This window comes from Sinocyclocheilus rhinocerous, unplaced genomic scaffold, assembly GCF_001515625.1.
Source record: "Sinocyclocheilus rhinocerous isolate Xijiao unplaced genomic scaffold, SAMN03320098_v1.1 scaffold3175, whole genome shotgun sequence".
Taxonomy (NCBI): domain Eukaryota; kingdom Metazoa; phylum Chordata; class Actinopteri; order Cypriniformes; family Cyprinidae; genus Sinocyclocheilus; species Sinocyclocheilus rhinocerous.
The window spans coordinates 20,636-21,596 of NW_015623077.1; positions in this window are offsets into that span (position 1 = coordinate 20,636).

A 961-nucleotide genomic window follows, 5' to 3' on the forward strand; every position below is an offset into this window, starting at 1 on the left:
CATATGTTACATAGGCTGATTTATTCATTTTAAGTATTTGGGATTTTAAGAACAAGTGGAAAATGTGCTGAATGTTTCATTTCATCCAAGTGAAATTAGCAAGCAGTTAGACTGAATTTACATTCGTTTTAAACGAAGGTTGCAAACGTGCGTCAAGCCTCATCCATACTGACAGATGCGCTCGTGAAGACTTGCGGAGCCGGGTGCGAGACGAGTATAAACGAGCATTACGAGACAGGCTGCGTGAGTGCAGCAAGCATTAACGGCTCGTCCGTGACGCGGGATTCGCGCCGCGTGGGGCAGAGAGGAGCGAGTATGAGAAGCATTCACAGACACAGGCTGTGTGTGCGCTCTTCTGAATTGGGAATAGCCAACATGCATTATAAACTTATTTCAAATGAATCTGTTGGGGAGATAAAATGTGTAAGATAACGTTCACCTACTAACAAAAACATCTAAGAATGTATCTTTTATTCTCCAGTACTGAAAACAGAACCGATACGGGAGCTTTTGATATGCGCTGTGACACAGCTCTTGCAAATTACCTTTTTTGGTCGTTGTCTGTCATTTGGAAGCTTAAGTTGCATACGGTTTTCTTTAGTTTTAATTTGCCTAACTATCGATCTGACCCAGTAGACGCCATAATCCCACTCTGTCTCTCTCCCGCTTTCCGGTTATTTTTTTATTTTTATTTTTTTAATGGTGGGTGTTTACGCAGTTGGCTAGAGCAGTGCTGATTGGGGAGAACGGAGGTGCGCTCACTCTATTGGTTAGTAAGACTGCAACTCAAGGCTGGCAGTCATGCATATGCTCTAGAACAGAGTAATATCGCGTCCATATCGCAGGCTTTGCGATTAGGAAATCGCAACGTCTCAAATCGCGATTTCGATTAATCGCACAGCCCTAATACACACACACAACAGGTGCAGCCCCGAACCAGCCAGCCAGTGGCAACTGTCCT